This window comes from Staurois parvus, unplaced genomic scaffold, assembly GCF_062004578.1.
Source record: "Staurois parvus isolate SC_StPar_1 unplaced genomic scaffold, SC_StPar_1.0 ptg000023l, whole genome shotgun sequence".
In the NCBI taxonomy this organism is placed as follows: domain Eukaryota; kingdom Metazoa; phylum Chordata; class Amphibia; order Anura; family Ranidae; genus Staurois; species Staurois parvus.
In genome coordinates this window covers 3,911,634-3,933,267 of record NW_028317819.1, presented here as the reverse complement: position 1 = coordinate 3,933,267, position 21,634 = coordinate 3,911,634, and the positions used below count along the sequence as shown (strand labels likewise).

The 21,634-nt window shown below is 44.7% G+C and overlaps 1 protein-coding gene across 2 annotated transcripts in view; it reads left to right on the top strand.

The window, feature by feature from the left end:
• The first annotated feature begins 6,335 nt into the window (after positions 1 to 6,335).
• The window catches only part of SLC11A2 (solute carrier family 11 member 2), a 142,463-nt gene continuing 127,164 nt past the window's right edge, over positions 6,336 to 21,634 (top strand). The window contains exon 1 of one of the 2 annotated variants that reach the window (XM_089692828.1): positions 6,336 to 6,421. The gene's annotated coding sequence lies outside the window, so the exon portion shown is untranslated. Of the gene's footprint in view, positions 6,422 to 12,233; positions 12,353 to 21,634 lie in introns of those variants that run through there. The other variant, XM_089692835.1, reaches the window with a different exon arrangement.

Sequence of the window (21,634 nt, the reverse complement as noted above, 5' to 3'; positions counted from 1 at the left end):
TCCCACCCTCCTGCCTGTTGTGATGTTTTGTCACAGATTTATTGGCGGTTTTTACCTTGCCCAGCAATTGATGTTGCTTTATGGGCTATGCCCTCAGGTTAAATATGGGGTCAGCCTAATGCCTGTCTTAGACTACAAGCGTTTATGTGTGCTCACAGTATAACTGTGACTGGCATTGTTGTTTGGTACATTTGGAAAGTTCAGTAAAGCTGTGGCCTTGCCCTATTTCCAACCTAATTAGCTTCTGTGTATTTTTGGAGGGCAAGGTGTTGGTTTATAAATTGCTCATAAATGAGCCTATGCTTCTCAGCGGTCAAGTAAGGTAGGCATGATTTTTAAAATCGCACTGCAGCAAAATCGCACTGCAGCAACCTACATGTTACTGCAGTACCATGCATTTTGCTGGCTGCAAACACACCCGTGTTTGCCAGCTACATGGGGGTGCCTGTAATGGTCTTGCATACTGGGCACATCTTGGTATTTGATAGTATTCATTTTATTTGTATTTCCACGTGGAGTTGCTGTTATTCTATATACTAAATAAACTACTACACTATATGCTATTCTCTGCCTCTTGTGGTGAGTTGTTTTCCTCAGGACAAAGGCTCCCTTGATGACAGTCCATTCTAAAGCCCTAAATAACAGTCCATTCTAACCTCTTGGCTGCCCCCTACCTCAAGATGTGTTGCTTGAAATGCCTGTTATCAGTCACATTCTGGTGAGTGTACATCTATTAGAGGTGGTGGATTCCCCTACGTGATTGTTATCACGCTCACATCCAAATATTATAAAAAATAATATTTTGCTATTTACCTAACATATATATTTTATATTTATTTATATTGCATACAGTGCACTTCAAAAAAAGCAGATGGACAGAGAGGGAGGTGTAGGAAGAACCTGGAACGTGTCTTGTGGGGAAAGAAGAAATCCAACTCCTCCCCCTTTTTGTAGAGCATCTGTCATCTGTAGAGCATACACCTCTGTCCACAGTCTGTACACTGATCTCAAATGTAACACTGTTTTGTTGACTGCAAGGTTTCCAGCTGCTGAATGTAAACAATTTGACATAAATGTACATTCCATCAGCTTTCATTCAATATATAACTCTTTGGGGGATATTTACAAAAGCTGGAGAGTGCAAAATCTGATGCAGCTCTGCATAGAAACCAATCAGCTACCAAGTTTTGTGGTCAAATTTTAATTGAACAAACTGAAGTTAGAAGTTAATTGGCTACCATGCACAGATGCACCAGATTCTGGGTGCACTAATTTTAGTAAATCTACCCCTTTGTTTTTCTGATTTTCTCCCTTTTTTTTACTGTCACATAATTTAGATAAAAAGTAGACTGCCCTTACTGTAAGGCCTCATGCATACAGGTTGTCTGTAAAAGAACTATGAACGCAGGAACTCCTGGCAGGAAAATGCTGCTTAAAAATCATGGTAAAAGCTGTATATTGCACACACTTTTAGGCGCATTTAGCATTTGTGCATTAATGCATTCTGCTTCCTGTAACCTCTCTAACACCTCTTTTCCTCTCCCTGATCACAACTTTATCAGCTAAACCTCCACCACCTCAGCCCTTCCCTTCTTCACTCAGCTACTGAGTGTCTTTATAATAAAATTGCGCCCCTGTCCTGCCCACATCTGCCTACAACTTACAATCATCCTCCCTGGACACACTTTCTCCTCTCTACACACAGAACCAGGCCTCGCCTGTCACAACCCTGGCAAACAGATGACATCAGAGGTCTCAAGAGATGCAGCCGTGCTCTTGAGCTAGCATGGTGTAAAACTAAATCCCTGCAAGACTTTACCCTCTACAGATCTGCCCTTCTCAAATACAACTCCGGCCTCTACAACACTCTCATCAAAACCCTCTTATCCAGTCCTTGTCAACTCTTTTCTACCCTTAATTCCTTACTCCGGCCCCCACTGCCTCCACCTACCAAACTTAATTACTGCACAGGAGATTGCCAGTTATTTCAAGAACAATATCAACACAATTTGTGATGAGATCTCCAGGGTCAAGCTTACTCCTCCAACCAATATACTAGGCCCAACACTACACTCAATACTCTCCTCTTTCGACCCTGTTACCACCGAGGAAGTTACTGAACTCCTTTACAAGACTCATTTCACCACCTGTCTCCGGGACCCTGTCCCCTCATGATTATTGCAATTTCCTTCTTGCCCTGTCCTAAGCTCTCTAACCCACATCTTCAACTTCTCACTCTCCACATTCACCTTTCCCTCCCCGCTAAAACATGCACTGGTTATCCCCGTACTTAAAAAAAACCCTTGCTGGACCCCACCTGTTTAAATAACTTAAGACCCATCTCCCTGCTCCTGTTTGCCTCCAAGCTTCTCAAGCGCCTTGTTCACAACCATATGAATTGCTACCTCACCGACAACAACCTTCTCAATCCTCTACAGCCTAGCCTCCGCCCACAACACTCCACTGAAACTGCTCTACTAAAACTCACTAACGACCTAACTTCTAAAACCAATGGCCATTACTCCATACTCATACTTCTAGATGTTTCCGCTACCTTTGACACAGTCAACCACCAGCTCTTCCTCTATAAACTCCACTCCATTGGCCTCCGTGACTCTACTCTCTCCTGGTTTTCCTCTTACCTTTCTCAGCGCACTTTCAGCATCACATACAACAACTCCTCTGCTCCTCTTCCTCTTTCCATTGGAGTACCCCAATGCTCTGTCCCTGGGCCCCTTTTTTTCTCTCTCTACACCTCCTCTCTGGGCCAATTGATAAACCTGCATGGCTTCCAATACCACCTCTATGCTGTTGACTCCTGGATCTATCTCTCCACTCCCCAGCTCACCCCCTCAATCTCCTCACGTATCACAAATCTACTAAGCGTCATATCAGTATTGACATCACACCACTCCCTTAACTACCTGCCGACCGCAGATAGTCGAATGACGGCTGCACTGTGGCCGGCCAGTTCTGGGTGGACGTCATATGACGTCCTCCCAGAACGCGCTCTCCTGCGCGCACCAGGGGGCGCGCACCCGGCGATCTCCGTGATCGCTGTGTCCTACGGACACAGCTGATCACGTGACGTGGTAAAAGGCCAATCACAGCGGCCTTTTACCACGTGATCAGCCGTGTCCAATGACACGCTGATCACCGGGAAATGCAAATGCCGGTTCTCGGCTGCACTTTCCTCACGTTGTCAGATCGTGAGGAAAGTGCTGCCGAAAACCGGCAGTTGTCAGAGCGGGGATCGGCACCGATCATCAGGGTCACTGATCATCAGTGCCCTGATGATCGGTGCCCAGCAGTGCCACACACAAGTTCCGCCCACCTGTGCCCAGCAGTGCACCCACCTGTGCCCAGCAGTGCGCCCACCTGTGCCACCCAGCAGTGTCACCACCTGTGCCCAGAAGTGCCACCTACCTGTGCTTAGTAGTGCCACCCACCTGTGCCCACCCACCTGTGCCCACCAGTGCCACCCACCTGTGCCCACCAGTGCCACCCATCAGTGCAGCCCAGCAGTGCTGCCAGTCAGTGCCCAGCGGTTGTGCCAGTCAGTGCGCAGCAGTGCCGCCAATCAGTGCCCAGCAGTGATGTCAGTCAGTGCCACCTATCAGTGCTGTCTATCAGTACCCATTATCAGTGTCGCCTATCAGTGCCACCAATCAGTGCCGCATATCAGTGCCACCTATCCGTGACACCTCATTAGTGCTGCCTATCAGTGCAGCCTATCCGTGCCATCTCATTAGTGCTGCCTATCAGTGCCGCCTATCAGTGCCCTTCAGTGCTGCCTATCAGTGCCGCCTATCAGTGCCCATCAGTGCTGCCTCATCAACGCACATCAGTGAAGGAGAAAAATTACCTGTTTGAAAAATTTTATACTAGAAACAAAGAAACTTTTTTTGTTTTTCACATTTTTTTGCACTTTTTTTGCTTATAGCACAAAAAGTAAAGTGCCCAGAAGTGATTAAATACCACCAAAAGAAAGCTCTATTTGTGAGAAAAAAAAGATAAAAATTTAATATGGGTACAATCTTGCATGACCGCACAATTGTCAATCAAAGTGCAACAGCGCTGAAAGCTGAAAATTGGCCTGGTAAATAAGGGGGTATAAGTGCCCGGTAGGCAAGTGGTTAAACTCAATCTTTCCAAAACCTAGCTTGTAATATTTACTCCTCCCCAATCCTCCACTCATAACTTTACCATTAAGATCAACAGCACAGCCATTTTAATTTAAGTTGGTCACTTTATTGCGTACACTGATCACATTTGCAGTGTGTGATTTATATTACTTATGGGGGCTTAGTTTATATTTACACATATGTTGAAGGATTATTGAGGCACAGGTCCTATAGTTTATACCCGGACTGCTGGTCACTTATTAATTGTACACTTGAATTAGGAGCACATTGTTTATTTATTTGTTTATTTAGTCACATGTGTAGATTGTATATTTGAATATTTTATGAGTTGATGTTGGGGTAATATTACAGTAGCGCTGCACTATATGATTTGTTTAGTTTGGTTCACTGTATAAGGTATCAGTTTAGAGTGTGAGCGGCTTTTATCTCTAGGTACTCCATATAGCACAGGAGGAATTTATATCATTTACCTCATAGCACAGCCATTAGTCCTTCCCCTCATACCAAGGTGCTAGATGTAATCCTAGACTCTGTCCTCTCCTTCGAGCCCCACCTCCAATCACTGGCTAAATCCTGTCACCTCAACCTCTGCAACATTTCCAAAATCCTCCCCTTCCTGACCAATGACACCACAAAACATCTTATCCACGCCTTGGTTATATCCCACCTTGATTACTGCAAATTCCTCCACCCTGGTCTACCGTTACACAGGTTATCCATCCTTCAGTCTATTATGAATGTTGCTGCTAGACTCATACACCTTACCAACCAATCAGCGCCATGTCCCTCTCTGACAATCCCTCCACTGGCTTCCACTAACCCAACGTATAAAATTCAAAATACTAACCACAGCTTACAAAGCCATCTACAACACTGCCCCTAGCTACATCACCGACCTCATCTGCAGATATCATCCAAAACGCCCACTCCGCTCCTCCCAAGACATCTTGCTCTCTAGCTCCCTCGTCACCTCCCATGCTTGCCTCCAGGACTTCCCCAGAGCCTCTCCCATACTCTGAAACTCCCTACCCCAGTATGTCCGGTGAGCCCCCACCCTGTGTTCCATTAGGTGATTTTTGAAAGCTCATTTATTCAGGGAAGCCTACCCCACCTCCAGCTAAGAACTGTACTTGAGCCACCTCCTTCAGATCATCCCCCGCAGCTATTGCATTTTGTACCCCCTCCCCCTTCCTTTAGATTTTAAACTCCACGAGCAGGGCCCTCCTATTCCTTCTGTACTGAAATGTATTGTAATTGTACTGTCTCCCTTATATTGTACAGTGCTGCGCAAACTGTTGGTGCTGTAGAAATCTTGTATCATAATAATAATGACATGTTTTTATAAGGCTAGGTTTAAGCCCCTTTCACACTGATGGTCTGGTCGGGTCCACCTTTCTTCAGGCGGACCCTATTGGACCATCCATAGCTCGCTATTGAGTGGTGGGCGTGAGAGGACATGTGTCCGCTGATAACCACAGGCATCTGAACCAATCCTGTACGCTAAAAACAGACAGATGGGAAATTCCCCATCCATCTGGCGAATCAGAGGACAGTCGGAGGAAACAGACAGGTGTTTTGTTTCCATCCGACCGCCGAATAAAAAACATCAGACCTGGCATCCGCCTGCTCAGCGGTGATCAGCGGAGTGATCCCCCACTGAGCAAGCAGATTTTCTGACAGGTCCACCTAGCTTTAGAAGCAGGTGTTTCATGAGCATTTTTGGAGCTCTACAAACACCTGTCAAAATTGTGTGCATTACAGTGCCCAGTGCTGTTCAAATAGTTGCGTTAGCGTTTTTGTCAGAATTGACTCAACGTGTTGTTTGCCAGGCTTTGCTGCTTCCCAAATTCTTCCATTGATGTCAATGTAAACGCACCATGAATGCCCCGTGGTATTTACAGCGTGTTTAAAAAGCTGTTACTAGTTGAGATGATCACACAAAAATCCATACAATAAAAAAAGTGGGACATGTCTGTCAAGTGTTTATGTAATGTAAATGCATCAAAAAGGTGCTGAAATTTCTAAACGAGCCCTAAAAGGAGTTCCCTGCTGATGAAGGAAGATCTGACTGTACACAGACAACACAGTACAAGACCTTGACCTTCATGTTGGGAGACAGCTCTGCGTGCAGTACCAGGCTTGGCCGGCAGAGGTCCCCCAGCTCAGGGACGAGTCTGTCCACATTCTTTCTTCCGGGGCACGTCACCTGGGGGCGGGGCGATGCGTGCCATGGAAACCGCGAGGTGACCCACCGGATGCCCGAGGGAGCTGCTAGGGTAAGTGTCCGGTCACCGGACTGGTCTGACTTTCAGCGGAGTAGTGGGAGGGAGGAGGTCTCGGGTTGGCACGGCGTGTTCTATCCGGCATGCTGTGTAACTTCAGTAGTGAGAGGCTGAGTATTGTGCGGTATAGGCATGACTACACATGGAGGAGCCGGGGACAGAAGACTAATACACATGTGTGCTCTATGGTGAGGAGGGATCCCTGGACGCCATGGCCAGAAGATGTGACCCTGTGTCAGTACCAGCTGTGTGATTGTATAGACACAACGTGTCTTGTATTGATCACATCTATGTCGGCTGTCACTGACCTCCACTGACTGCTGTCTGTCTGCCATTGTAATCCTATGGCTTCAGTATGACATAATCACAGGTGTGTTGTCTAGGGGCTCATCCTGTCTGATTCCAGCCTACTCTGTGTCTGGGGCTCACAGGTAACCAAGTGTTTCCATCAGTGATTGTTAACCTATGAGATACAGGAGGCCTCAGATGTGGCCCTCAGAAGCACTAAAGGGCCACACGTAATATTATACCTAGGTCAGCCATGAAATGAAAGTGTTACTAAACCCACAACAGTGAAATCAGTCTGTATCTGCAGTAAAGCATGCTTGTTATACTCACTGTGGAATCTAAGGGGTTAATCCCCTGCATTGTGTAAAAAAGGATGTTTGATCCACACTTCTTTGATCCTCCCCTTCTACCAGTGCCTCCCCCCTCCCCCCTTTATCTCCTGATAAGAGATATCATGTGGAGTCACTCTGCAGATGCAGGGTTTGGTGTGTATTGCTAGAAAGGTTTTTTTTTCCTTTTCCTGGGAGAGTGCATGTGATCAGCACAGGGCCAATCAGCACTGTCCAGATAGAGGTTCAGGGGTTATGCAGCCTCCTAAGACAATCGGTAGAAGGAAAACTCCTCCTACAAGCTTTAACTAGTGCTCTGCTGAACACTGCTAGAAGTCACAAGACTGCTATATACTGCTGATGACAAAAAGGTATTTAGCAGTGTACTGTGGGAGACCAGATATAGTGAATGCAGCGTCCTGGGTTTAGTAACCCTTTAAGATCACTTTCAGGTAAAGTTAATAACATTGATTATCTGGTTACAATGGCATCTGAAAGTAAGTGGGATATATTTGGCAGTGATGGAACATGTTGTCCCTGAAATTAAAGTGTTGAAAACACAAAAAATGGGCATCACAGTTTGTTGTGTATGGGGCTGTGTAGGTGTTGACCCGTGTCCACAGCCAAAAGTGCATACAATGGGCATGTGAGCATCAGAACTGGACCATGGAGCAATGGAAGAAGGTGGCCTGTTCTGAGGAATAGCATTTTCTTTTACATCATGTGGATAGCTGGGAACGTGTACATCACTTACCTGGGGAATAGATGACACCAGGATACATTATGGGAAGAAGGCCAGCTGGTGTAGGTAGTGTGATGCTTTGGGGAATCCTCTGCTGGGAAACCTTGGGTCTTGTCTTTCATATGGATATTCCTTTTTTTTTTTTCATTTTTTTCTGTAACAAAATTATACAGTGGTAAACTAAACTGTTGCAATCGTAACCACAATACAAACATACAGTACAATGCATCAGCACCAGTAGCCAGTACAGCTCCAAAAATTGCAGTGTGCAATTCACACCACAGAGGTGCATCAATATATTCAAATACAGAAAATTGGCTTTATATCGGTGACCAGTCTTAATGTAATGTGGATGTTGCTTGACACAAACCACCTACCTAAAGATTGTTGCTGACCAAGTACATCCCTTTATGGAAAGGGTATTATTCCCTGATGGCAGTGGCCTCTCAGCAGGACGATGCATGTTACCACACTGCAGAAATGGTCCAAGAATGGTTTGAGGACCACAACAGTGAGTTTAAGGGTGTTGACTTGGCCTCCAAATTCTCCATATCTCAGTCTAACTGAGCATTTGTGGGATATGCTGGAAAACCATGGAGGCCTCACCTTGTAACTTACAGGATGTAAAGGATATGCTGCTGACAGCTTGGAGCCAGATACCACTGCATACCTTCAGAGGTCTAGCTGAGTCCATGCTGTAATGGGTCAGGGCTGTTTTGGCAGCAAAAGGGGGACCTACTCAACATTAGGTGGGTGGTCATAATGTTATGGCTAATCAATGGATGTAACTCTGGAGAAGACTGAAAGACTGCAGACATTCTAGAGACCACAACAGGATACTTCACACATAGTACAATGTTGCTGTAGACTGGGATCCTGTCACAAGAGACTGGGGGGCATTACATGAAGCTGCTAGAGATCACTGCTGTTACAAACCCTTCATCACCATGACATTCTAATTCCAACTTTTGGGCTCTACAGAGGGCCACACAGGTTCCAAGGAGCCACAGGTTTAGCACAAGGGGTTACATTGCTATCTGTGATCTGTCATCCAGTAAGTGAAGCCTTAAAATTTCCACTCGCCTGCTCGCATTGGGTTGAAATAATGTCGGCACAAGTGTTTCCCAGCATCGGAGTGGGGGGAGGGGGGCGGGCGCCACCTTAACATCACAGCAAACTTCTCTCAGTGTGGCTGATGTACAGGGAGGTGGGAGCGAGGCAGGCAGGGGGTAGAGGATGAAAGGAAGCAGCTGAAAACTCTCCCCTAGTACACCAGAGCTTGGTTTCTTCTCCCTGTCTGAACCCAGCACTGTCTAGTGAGGCAAGATCAGTGTACAGGTGGATAGCAGTGGGTCTTGCACTGGGCGGTGCTATTGGGGTGCTATAACACCCCCATCAGCACTTGCTCTCGGTGCCTGTAGGAAGAGATTCATAGGTCACAGCCCGGGTCTCCTGCTTGTCACAATGAGCCGTGCTCCCGAGTCCCACCCCCATGTCTTCCCCTGTGTGTACACATGCTGCTCAAGGAGTAAACGGACACTTTCTGTAGCTCTACGCCACACCAGCCAAGCTTGGACACCGCATAATTATAATGTAAGTAAGCTGTCCATAGTGCTGGGGGGGGGGGGGGCATACTCTAGTGCTTGTGGAGCATACTGTAATATCTGGGGTGGAGTGACTCTGGGGTGGAGCATACTGTATTATTTTTTGGTGGGGCATATTGTAATGTTTGGAGTGAAGGAACTATAATATTTGGGGTGGAGAAATTCTAAGGGTAGAGGACATGACGGTGGGGGATGGGGGGTATATATGTAGTTTTGTAACTTTATTCTGCATAAAACATTTAACAGTGTCATTTCATGACGTAATTTACAAGGGCGTGTTTAGGGTTGGGTAGGGTAGGGGTTGGGTGGGGAAAATGGTGGCGAGTAACTCTTAAGACCTGGCTAGTACCTCAGGACTTGAAATTTTGAGCCCTGCAGTAAATGATAGCAAACATCACAGATTATTGTATTAAAGAATAATTCCTGGCGTTAATATGTTACACATAGGTACATTCATTCTAGCTTGGACCAATATAGCCGTGTATATACCATACCTGGCCGATGGCCCTGGAAGCTGGAAATCACTGTAGTAGACACCGCTACTCCATTGATCTCCTGCAAAGCATTCTCTGATTGGGAAGGTGGAGGTCGTGATGTCATCCACCTGCATCTCCGCCTTGTCCAATCACAGAATGGTTGACAAAGCATTTTATTAATGGTGCCACCTGTGCCACGCACGCGGCATCCTGTGTTCATAGTATATCAGACCAGCTGCTCAGCAGGGAACCCAGACGCAAGTGGAGATCACTGGAGTAGTGGTGTCTGTATAAAGCGGAGCTTCGCTCTCTCAATCAACATGGACTATTTTTTAATCTTTCTGCTGCTAGCATTAGTAAATAGATAAGAAAGCATATCATATTTACTTGTTTTAAAAGAGAAGTAGGGCTTTTTTCCCCCTATTTATACTTACCTAGGTGGATGCGGCATCTAACCCATGCGGCTCTTAGTGTGAGAAGTCAGCGATCACATGTCTGCTGATTGATGAGTTCTCACAGTCGCTATGAGCAGAGAGCAGTGACTGTCAGTCACCGCTCTCTGCTCTGCCTACCGCATGGCTGAGGCTGAGCCAGATGCCACTCCAGACTCCAGTCGGGATTTTTCCACATTTTTCTTTCTCTAACATTTCTTCAGTTACTTCCTGGTTTCCATGCCTAGGCAAATGGCTATACATCCGAGCAGTCTTCAGGAGGGGAAGGAGGGTTCTCAGCTCAGCCTATGCCTGAGTTAAGGGCAGATGGATTCCAGGAAGTAAATGATACATGAATCATGTGCCCTTACTCAAAATGGCCACTGCCAGAAATGTCGGGTGCTTTTAAAAATGATTTCTCATCAAAATAAAGCATGGAAACAAGGAAGGATGAGTGAGTTTGCTTTGAATATTAAACATGAATTAAATAGCATTTTTGGTTTGTGGTGCTCAGTTCCAGTGCATTTCCACTTTAAGTGATTTCCAGCTATCAGGGGCATTGGCAAGGTATGGTATATACATATGTAACTATCTAAAGCATACAGATGCCTGGAATTATTCTTTAACGGCTTGCCACCCACCCACAGTACATGTACTGCAGGCAGCAGCTACAGGCTAGGTGATATATCTGTACGTCGCTGCCTGTTTCTGGATTTTTAGGTGCGCGTGTGCAAGCCCCCCGCTGACCTGTTCTGTGACTGGCTACAGCACAGATTTCAGCCAGTGATTTTGGCTCTATTTCTGCTGATATACTGTAGCTAATCACCGCACAGAGTTCACACACAGAACTCTGTACACAGACGTCAATCTAGCTGCTCCTTTTCCTTGAAATTATTGAGTTTAGTAAGAAAAAGCATCTTTGGTATTAGGGGGATGAATTCATTCCTTCATTGGTGTAAGTGGGAGGGATAGTGCTCAATTGTTGGAGTCAAAGATCTGTGAGTAAAAGCAGCACATGTTACACTTGTTAGGCACACAGTTAACCTCTTGATTTCTCCTTCCCAACCAGTGTCATTAGTACAGTTAAAATACACTTGTTTTTTTTTTTTTTCCTTTTTTTTTTTGGTACCAAAGACATGTGGCAGAATATACGTTTAGGATTTATAAAATAATACACACTCACATCTATGCTGCAGTCTCGGTGTCATGCTACAGCTGTGTCACGTTGGTTCCAAGCCCGAGAACTGAGCAATCACATGACTGCTGATTACTCAGTTCTCTGTCTGCTCAGAGCGGAGATCAGTGATCGTCAGTCACCGGTTTTATAAATCCTAAACTTCTCCTTTAACCACTTGACTTCATTAGAGCAGCAGCAGGAGATAGAGCAGGTACAGCTGGCTTCAGTTCACACCCTTGCACTGAGAGGTGGAATCAGCTGTCAGGTAGTTGGATTGATCCTGATTGTCGGTATCCTTTCAGAGCCTAGAGCGGCTGTGCCATGTCAGCTGATGAGCAGTAGCCTGCTGTCAGCCATCTCTGGGTCACAGGAGAACAAAAGTAAGTGCACTCCTTTGCCCCACAAGAGAAGTATGGTTCCCCTCCCGCTCTCTCTCCCCCCCCCCCCACTCTTTTTTTTCTTTCCTTCCACTTCGCCCCTATCTCTTCCCCTCCTCTCTCTCTTTTCTACTACCCCCCCCCCCTCCCCCGTTCCCTTTTCCCTCACTATTGCCCTTCGTTTTATGAAAACAAATCACTATAGACAACAGCTCCTCTTTTATTTTCATTTTCTTTAGTCTGCTAAAGAATCAGTTATCATGGTGATACAGCAGACCAAGTAAGCCAGTGTTGAATAAAGTGGCATCTCCTTCTAGTACAGTTAGATAACTCCATACTCTGGGTTTGTACAGTTAGATAACTCCATACTCTGGGTTTCACAATGTGGTATTGTCAGTGCTTGTCATGTGACTGACTTCTTCTTGGGTGTATGATGCCCTCAGAGAGATCGTATTACCCAACCGACAAGTGTGCTCTTCTGCTGCGTTACTTCACTGTTAGGTAATATCGTGTTTTTCATTATGCCTGCGTTGATTTGATTTCTCGTCTCCAGACACATGTATTCTGCAGACAGAAGTGTTCCAAGTATGTTGACCGTATATTTAAAGTACACCTAAAGGCAAAATTCTGTTTTTAGGTTTGGCTAGAGTTTGGCTGTTACAACTGTCAGTTTTTATTGCTGTCTGTACACATTTGCCTGTTGGGGAGATTCACCCTATATATTTGTCATGTTTATCATTATCACTGAAAATGATAGAAAATCCCACATTTTGGATTGTCTCCAGAACAGGAATAGCGGGGAAATGATGACACTAGTTCTGGTGACAGCCTTTACTTTGGAGTGATCTTCTTTCACTTCTTGTTTTGCTATGGAACAGGACGTGAAGGGAAATCTCTCCCCCTCGCTTTCTTTCTCCAAAATGCAGGGAAAAAGTTTTGCTTTTGGCTGTACTTTATATTTGTTACTATGGTAAAGATATTCAAATGACATATGAATATAACATTGGGCATCTAGAGGTACATGTATCTCCATTTTACCTGCTTAACCACTTGCCCTCCTGAGGATTTACCCCCCTTGATGACCAGGCCTCTTTTTGCTATTCGGCACTGCACTCTTTCAACTGGTAATTGCGCGGTCATGCAATGCTGTACCCAAACAAAATTTATGTCCTTTTTTCACACAAATAGAGCTTTCAGTGGTATTTAATCACCGGTTTTTATTTTTTGCGCTATTATCAAAGAAAGACTGAAAAGTTTGTAAAAAAAAACGGTATTTTTTACATTCAGTTCTGAAAAGTATATAGTAAACGCAAAGTTAGTAATACATTTAGGCCAAAATGTATTCTTTTACATGTTTTTGTGGGAAAAAATTCTAATGTATATTGATTGCTTTGTGTGAAAATTATAGCATCTGCAAACTATGGTATAGGTACTGCAATTTACGCCATTTTTTGCTATACAGCACTGCGCTAGTTTAACTTACAATTGTGCGGTCATGCAGTGCTGTACATAAATGAAATTTGTGTCCTTTTTTTCCACACAAATAGAGCTTTCTTTTGGTGGTATTTTGATCACATCTGGGTTTTTTTTTGTGCTATAAACAAAAAGAGATTTGAAAATTTTGGAAAAAAAAATGATAATTTCTCATTTCCGTTGTAACAAATATCCAAAAATCTCAAATTTTGTCATACATTTAGGCCAAAATGTATTTTTCTACATGTCTTTGGTAAAAAAAAAAAAAATCCCAATAACTGCATATTAATTGGTTTGTGTAAAAGTTATAGCATCTACAAACTATGGTATAGATCAGGGGTCTCCACATTTTCTAAACATAGGGCCAGATTACTGTCCATCAGACTTTTTTGGGGCCAGACTTTGACCATTGGGTGTAGAAATTGTCCTGGCATCAGAGTAAACAATGCATCTTTCGTATTAGGGGGATGAATTAATTCCTTCATTGGTGTAAGTGGGAGGAATAGTGCTCAATTGTTTGTCAGTGGGAAAAATAGTGCCCCATCATTGGTGTCAGTTTGAGGAACAGTGTCCTATTGTTGGTGCCATTGGGGGGAAATAGTGCCCCATCTTTGGTGTTGGTGGCAGGAATAGTTCACCATCATTTGTGTCAGTGGGAGGAATAGTGCCCCATCGTTGGCGTCAGTGGGAGGAATAGTGCCCCATCGTTGGCGTCAGTGGGAGGAATAGTGCCCCATCGTTGGCGTCAGTGGGAGGAATAGTGCCCCATCGTTGGCGTCAGTGGGAGGAATAGTGCCCCATTGTTGGCGTCAGTGGGAGGAATAGTGCCCCATTGTTGGCGTCAGTGGGAGGAATAGTGCCCCATCGTTGGCGTCAGTGGGAGGAATAGTGCCCCATCGTTGGCGTCAGTGGGAGGAATAGTGCCCCATCGTTGGCGTCAGTGGGAGGAATAGTGCCCCATCGTTGGCGTCAGTGGGAGGAATAGTGCCCCATCGTTGGCGTCAGTGGGAGGAATAGTGCCCCATCGTTGGCGTCAGTGGGAGGAATAGTGCCCCATCGTTGGCGTCAGTGGGAGGAATAGTGCCCCATCGTTGGCGTCAGTGGGAGGAATAGTGCCCCATCGTTGGCGTCAGTGGGAGGAATAGTGCCCCATCGTTGGCGTCAGTGGGAGGAATAGTGCCCCATCGTTGGCGTCAGTGGGAGGAATAGTGCCCCATCGTTGGCGTCAGTGGGAGGAATAGTGCCCCATCGTTGGCGTCAGTGGGAGGAATAGTGCCCCATCGTTGGCGTCAGTGGGAGGAATAGTGCCCCATCGTTGGCGTCAGTGGGAGGAATAGTGCCCCATCGTTGGCGTCAGTGGGAGGAATAGTGCCCCATCGTTGGCGTCAGTGGGAGGAATAGTGCCCCATCGTTGGCGTCAGTGGGAGGAATAGTGCCCCATCGTTGGCGTCAGTGGGAGGAATAGTGCCCCATCGTTGGCGTCAGTGGGAGGAATAGTGCCCCATCGTTGGCGTCAGTGGGAGGAATAGTGCCCCATCGTTGGCGTCAGTGGGAGGAACAGTGCCCCATCGTTGGCGTCAGTGGGAGGAATAGTGCCCCATCGTTGGTGTCAGTGGGAGGAATAGTGCCCCATCGTTGGTGTCAGTGGGAGGAATAGTGCCCCATTGTTGGCGTCCGTGGGAGGAATAGTGCCCCATCGTTGGCGTCAGTGGGAGGAACAGTGCCCCATCGTTGGTGTCAGTGGGAGGAATAGTGCCCCATCGTTGGTGTCAGTGGGAGGAATAGTGCCCCATTGTTGGCGTCCGTGGGAGGAATAGTGCCCCATCGTTGGTGTCAGTGGGAGAAATACTGCCTCGTTGACGTCAGTGGCAGTAATTATGCCCCGTTGTTTGTGGGAGGAAAGGAATAGCGTCTTGTATCAGTCTGAGGAAAAGTGCCCCGAGGGCTGGATAAAGGCAAGCAAAGGGCCACATCCGGCCCCCGGGCTGCAGTTTGGAGACCACTGGTAAAGATAATGGAATTTACACAGCTTTTACTTTCTGACTTTTCTTGAGATGCTAAAATACCAGGACAGTACAAAAACCCCCAAAAAATGACAAAAGCATTTTTTTTCTTTTACACAAAGTTGTCACTTAAATGATATGTTGCTCACACAAGCCATGGGTATACTGTATGTGGAATTACACCCCAAAATACATTCTGCTACTTTTACTGGATATGGGTATACCACATGTGTGAGACTTTTTGGGAGTCTAGCCACATACAGGAGCCTAAAATCCAATGACCACTTTGAAAGCCTGAAGGTGCGTAACTTCCTCATTACACTTCCTCTACCTATCACAGTTTCGGAGTCCCTAAAATGCTAGGATAGCACCAAACCCTCAATGCCCCCCAACCCCCCCAAATGACCCCTTTTTGGAAAGTAGACACCCCAAGGAATTTAAAAAGAGGCATGGTGAGTATTTTGCAGATCTATTTTTTTTCTCAAAAGGTTTTGAAATATAAAAAAAGAAAAGAAAAAACATGTTTTTGTTTTCTTTCTTCATTTTCCAAAAACTTGTGGCAACAAACGATATCTGAAAAATACTCATCATACGTCTTATCAAATTCCTTGGGGTGTCTACTTTCCAAAAAGAGGTCTTTTTAAAGTAGACACCCTAGTGAATAAAATGGTGGGTGCTGCAATTTTTTGTCACATACATAAAATACACTTTTTTTTTACTTTTAATGCACAAAAACACAATATATTGGCCAATTATTTGGTAAAATATAAAATATGATGGATTGCCGAGTAAATAGATACCAAACATGACATGACAGGGGCGACAAACTGCATACATTTTTAATATTCATTGGCAATGCTTTAAAAGCCTTTACAAGCTTCCATTTTAGATTTACAGAGAAGGTCTAGTGCTAGAATTACTGCCCTTGATTTGATGTTCGCGGCGATACCTCACATGCATGGTGCAACCGCTGTTTACATACTGGCAAAGGGGGGGCTCGAGGGTGCTTTTTTTATTTATTTATTTATTTTTTATTTTCTTAGTTATTTTTATTTTTTAAATTATTTTTACACTGTCCCTTTTCATGATTATTTTTTTTAATCACTTTTAATGCTATCACAGGGAATGCAAATATCCCCTATAACTACAATGGGCATTGTCATATATCCTTTTTTGAGAATGTTTTTTTCATGCAGCCTGTTGGCTGAATGAAAACAAGAGAATAAATCTTTGCCAGAAAAAGTGTGTGGTATGCCCACCAATAGAATATACCACCCTGCATTCACCCACTTCTAATGGTGGGCACACCGACTTATTTATTCTGACAGCAGCAGGGGTCCTGTTCCTCTATTCACATTGGTCAACGTGGATGAAGAAATCTCTGCCAAAAAATGTGTTTTTAAATATATACTGAAGCATAGGGGCCAGCCACCCCAGGCCTCCATGCTTCGACATATATGCTCTTTTTTTAACTGCGGATGAAAAGTCTTATCCAACAGCGCTACACACACCTACTTATGTATATTCTCAGAGCAGGACCCTCTTGCTGTCAGAATGAACAGATCGGAGCTGTAGCTGAATGATGTTCCTACAAAGCAAACAATGGTTAATAATAAAACAAAGTAACAATAGAACATTAACGCTATAAACCACCAAGTAAATGGTGTTCCTGTAAAGCAAACGGTTAACAATAAAACATAGTAACAATAGAACTCAACTTAATAAAACTTGATTAAAAAAACAACTTATTTTTGAATTTTTTTTAACTTTATTTTTTTTTAACTTTTTTTTTTAACTTTTTTTTTGTAACAACCTCTGCGTTTCGGGCCTCTCAAAATGTGATGGACAGTTTCCTATCTAACATTTTTTGAGACCCTTTGTGAGAATGGTGAATATGTGCCTGAACTTTGCCGTGCTGTACCCTATACTAATGCTTCACTAGTGTATGGTAGTGACAGAAGCAGTCCTTGAGGCAGAGACCAGTTTGGTCAGGACAGGAGGGACAAAAATAGCAGGTGTCACGTCTTATTCCGTGTCTGCTACAGACACGACATCTTCATTGGGGTGACCTTTGGGTTGGGGTACCAGAGAGGACATCCGGAAAATGCCTCTCATGAAGTCGGCTAACTACATCTGGATCTGAGGATTGGGAAATAGTACCTTCTGGATACAAAAGGGCCGTGATGATCTCTTCCTGAAATTTTAGGAAGGATCTACTTCGTCCAGTTTCTTTGTGAATTACAAACGTGTTATATATAGCCAATTGAAATAAATAAATAGACACCTTTTTGTACCAGTGCCGAGCTTTCCGGGAAACTAGGTATGGATTCATCATTTGGTCATTGAAGTCCACCCTTCCCATGTTAAGGTTATAGCCATGGACACGGGTTTCTCAACAACTCCAGATACTGTTTTAATTTGGACTGTTGTGTCTGTGTGAATGGAAGACAGAATGAAAACATCCCTTTTGTCCTTCCACTTCACTGCGAGCAATTCACCATTCCTCAAGCAGGCTTTCTTCCCCTTTTCTAAGTCGGGAATTTACAAGCTGTTGAGGGTAGCCCTGGCGATTAGGTCACACGGCGCCCATAAGCCAATTCCAAAATTGTACAAATGTCTAAATAGTGGCACGGCTGTATAGAGTATGTCCACATATAAGTGGTACCCCATACGGAACAAAGACGACACCAAATCCCAAACTATCTTGCCATTGCTGCCCATGTAGTCTGAGAAATCGGGGGGACTCACGGTCTCTTCCCTCATAAACCCTAAATTTGTACATATAGCCTGTGGCCCTCTCACAGCGCTTATACAATTTGACCCCATATCTGGCACGCTTGCTGGGGATGTACTGTTTGAATGCAAGGTGGCCAGTAAAGTGAATGAGGGACTCATCCACGCAGATGTTTTGCTGGTGCGTATACTCATCTGCAAATTTCTCAGTGAGGTGGTTTGACTGGTCGAATTTTATAGAACCTGTCACATTCAGGGTCACCCTGAGGACGACTGTGTGTGTTATCACTGAAATACATGAAGCGCATTATCGTCTCATATCTATGCCTGGCCATGGCAACAGAGAACATGGGCATATGATGAATCAGGTCTGTGGACCAATACAACCGCAACTCATTCTTTTTTGTACTGCCAATATTGAGGGTTAGGCTCAAAAAAGTTTTAAATTTGGAAACTTTAATAGGTTTCCATGCAAATAGTCTGGCAAGGTGTGAATTTGGGTTTGTGGTGATATATTGTTGAGCATATAAATTGCTTTGGCCCACCATCAAATTGTACAAATCTTCTGCGAAAAACAGCTCCATAAAATCAAGGGGAGTTAAATTTGCTGTTTCCACCTGAATTTGGGCAGTGAATGGGGGAAATATGGATGCTGCAGAATCTGTGGGCTGCCAATCAGGATTTGCAAGCACGTCTGGAAGGACTCTACAGGCCTGTGTGCGAATGCTTGGTGGCTGCCGGACACTATTTGTGCTCGTCACCGTACCAGCTTGTACTGCACTTATGAGACTCACCAAGTGATACTGCAGTGCTGGTATAAAAAAAAAAAAAAAAACAGGATCTGCTAGGCCGCTGGTGCTCACCAGTTCACCAAAAGGTAGTGCGGCACCGATACTGGCACTCTGCTGCATATGAGACAAGTCATGCGATCCTAGCACTTCAGCTTCATGGGGTCGGGTACGCCTGATCTTCACAGCGACCTCTTTTCCATCGTCCGAGCTACCTGTCAGGGTGCCGCTGCTGTCTACAGGTTCTGAGGCAGATTCTGTCAGAGAGGCTTCCCCTTCGCTCTCATCTGACATGCTCAGAATCCTGTAGGCCTCTTGACTAGTGTACCTTTCGTTGGACATTTTGGACTCTAAATTTACAGGTACCTAGTGCGACTCACAGGAAAAAGAGCACCTGGCTGTCAGGGACTGCTTGAACTGCTACCAATAAAATTCACCTGCTAGTGCTGGTAGAGATCAGGCCTGATTCTGCGAACACTGCAGTTTTGTTTGCAATTTATTACAGGTGATAGTGATCAGAAATTATACTGACACCACTTCTTATTAGGGGTGGGGGGCATTGGGGCTAAACGCTAGTGCAGGCAGCGAACGGGGATGATCATGCTAACACTGTGTTTTTGGGGACACTAATACCAAGGGGCACCGGTATAGTTTTGTTCATGATCAATATATTGATCTGTACAAGCACTATGCTAGTAATGACGGTGATCAGCGACCTATAGCGTGAGTGCGATAGTGTGTGGGCAATCTAGCGCTAGCTGATCCTAGCTGGGAGGAACGCTAGCTGACCCTGACGCTATCTGACGTCGCTAGTGGCACTATTACAGTGCTCAGTTAAAAATACTGTACACTGACACTGTACTAATGACACTGGCAGGGGGCAATCAAAGGGTTAAATTTGGCAATCGAGGGACTAAATGTCTCTATTTAAGGTGTGTGGGTCATGTGCCTGTATTTAAAAATACAGGCACAGCTCTGCAACTCCATTCACTGTAGGAGATCGTCAGAGTCCTGGCCAAAATCACTGTCTGAGACCTGCTGACATACACCTCCTACAAGGAATGACAGCGGGGGTCAGCTGGGGGGTGCACACATGTGTACTCTAAACCAAAGCAAACCGACGTACCATTATGACGCTTTGCCTGCAGCTACCGCCCGTCCGCAGTACATTGCGGACGAGAAGCGGTTAAAGTGATACTAAAGTTTTTTTTTTTTTTTTTTTTTTTCTTTTTAAATAACAAACATGTTATACAGTACTTACCTGCTCTATGCAGTGGTTTTGCACAGAGCAGCCCGGATCCTCCTCTTCTTGGGTCCCCTCCAGTGCTCCTGGACCCTCCCTCTTTTCAGGTTCCCCCAATAGCAAGCAGCTTGCTATGGGGCACCTGAGTAGGTCTACTCCTGAGCCGTGGCTCTGCATGTCCATTTACATACAGAGCCATGGCTTGGCCCCGCCCCCTCCCTCTCCTGATTTGGCTCACTGGCTGTGATTGACAGCAGTAGGAGCCAGTGGCCAAGCCAATCAGCAGTGAGAGTTCCCGGAGAACCAAGGCTATTTTGCACATCCCTGGATCGGGTTGGGGCTCAGGTAATTGTTAGGGGGGCTGCTACACTCAAAATTTTTTTACCTTTATGCATACAATGCAGGAAGATAAAAAACCTTGAGACTTTAGAACCACTTTAAGTTTGTTTTATTGCAGAATAGACACATCATGTCTATTCTGCAATAAATTACTTGCCTGCTTGCAATTTGTCAGATGTTCATTTTGGTTCCATTTTAACCCTCCCAGTGCAGATGAAGCACCACTGCAAGAGATTTTTTTGGTTTGTCTGCAATTCAGCTTTAAAGATGATGTACTGTTTCAATCTTGATCTAATTTTCTTACTTTTCACTTGTTAAATACACACACACACTTTTATATACAGTGGGGATCGAAAGTTTGGGCACCCCAGCTAAAAATTTGTATTAATGTGCATAAAGAAGCCAAGGAAAGATGGAAAAATCTCCAAAAGGCATCAAATTACAGATTAGACATTCTTATATGTCAACAGAAGTTAGATTTTATTTCCATCATTTACACTTTCAAAATAACAGAAAACAAAAAAATGGCGTCTGCAAAAGTTTGGGCACCCTGCAGAGTTAATATCTTGTACTGCCCCCTTTGGCAAGTATCACAGCTTGTAAACGCTTTTTGTAGCCAGCCAAGAGTCTTTCAATTCTTGTTTGAGGTATCTTTGCCCATTCTTCCTTACAAAAGTCTTCCAGTTCTTTGAGATCTCTGGGCTGTCTGTCACGCACTGCTCTTTTAAGGTCTATCCATAGATTTTCAATTATGTTGAGGTCAGGAGATTGTGAAGGCCATGGCAAAACCTTCAGTTTACGCCTCTTGATGTAATCCCCCCGTGGATTTCGAGGTGTGTTTAGGATCATTATCCATTTGTAGAAGCCATCCTCTCTTTAACTTCAACTTTTTTACAGATGGCATCAAGTTACCATCCAAAATTTGCTGAAATTTTATTGAATCCATTTTTCCTTCTACTCGTGAGATGTTCCCTGTGCCACTGGCTGCAACACAACCCCAAAGCATGATTGATCCAACCCCATGCTTAACAGTTGGACAGAGGTTCTTTTCATTAAATTCTGTGCCCCTTCTTCTCCAAACGTACCTTTGCTCATTCTGGCCAAAAAGTTCAATTTTAACCTTATCGGTCCACAGAACTTGTTTCCAAAATGCATCAGGCTTGTCTATATGTTCATTTGCAAAGTTCAAACGATGATGAACGAT